The following is a 277-nucleotide window of genomic DNA, read 5'->3' as shown; positions in this document are numbered from 1 at the left end:
TAAAAAATGTAAGGAAATAAGGCTGGAGACATTATTAAGTCAAACTACAAACCCCTATTTTGGCACCATGCTGTTACCTAGAATTATATTTGGTGGAGTCAAAATAGAGATTTGTAGTTTGAGTAAATAATATTCACAATATCTTCAGCCTTGTTTCCTTAGTTTTTTATGATACCTATTTACAGGTTTTTAAATTACTGTTACGTCTCGGTTCGTTAATTAATTTTCCGTAAATTCGTTCCGACGAAACTTTAGCGACACAAGTCCTTTCTTAAAT

The sequence above is a fragment of the Limulus polyphemus genome, unplaced genomic scaffold (assembly GCF_000517525.1).
Source record: "Limulus polyphemus unplaced genomic scaffold, Limulus_polyphemus-2.1.2 Scaffold430, whole genome shotgun sequence".
Taxonomy (NCBI): Eukaryota; Metazoa; Arthropoda; class Merostomata; order Xiphosura; family Limulidae; genus Limulus; species Limulus polyphemus.
This window is presented reverse-complemented; position numbering follows the sequence as displayed.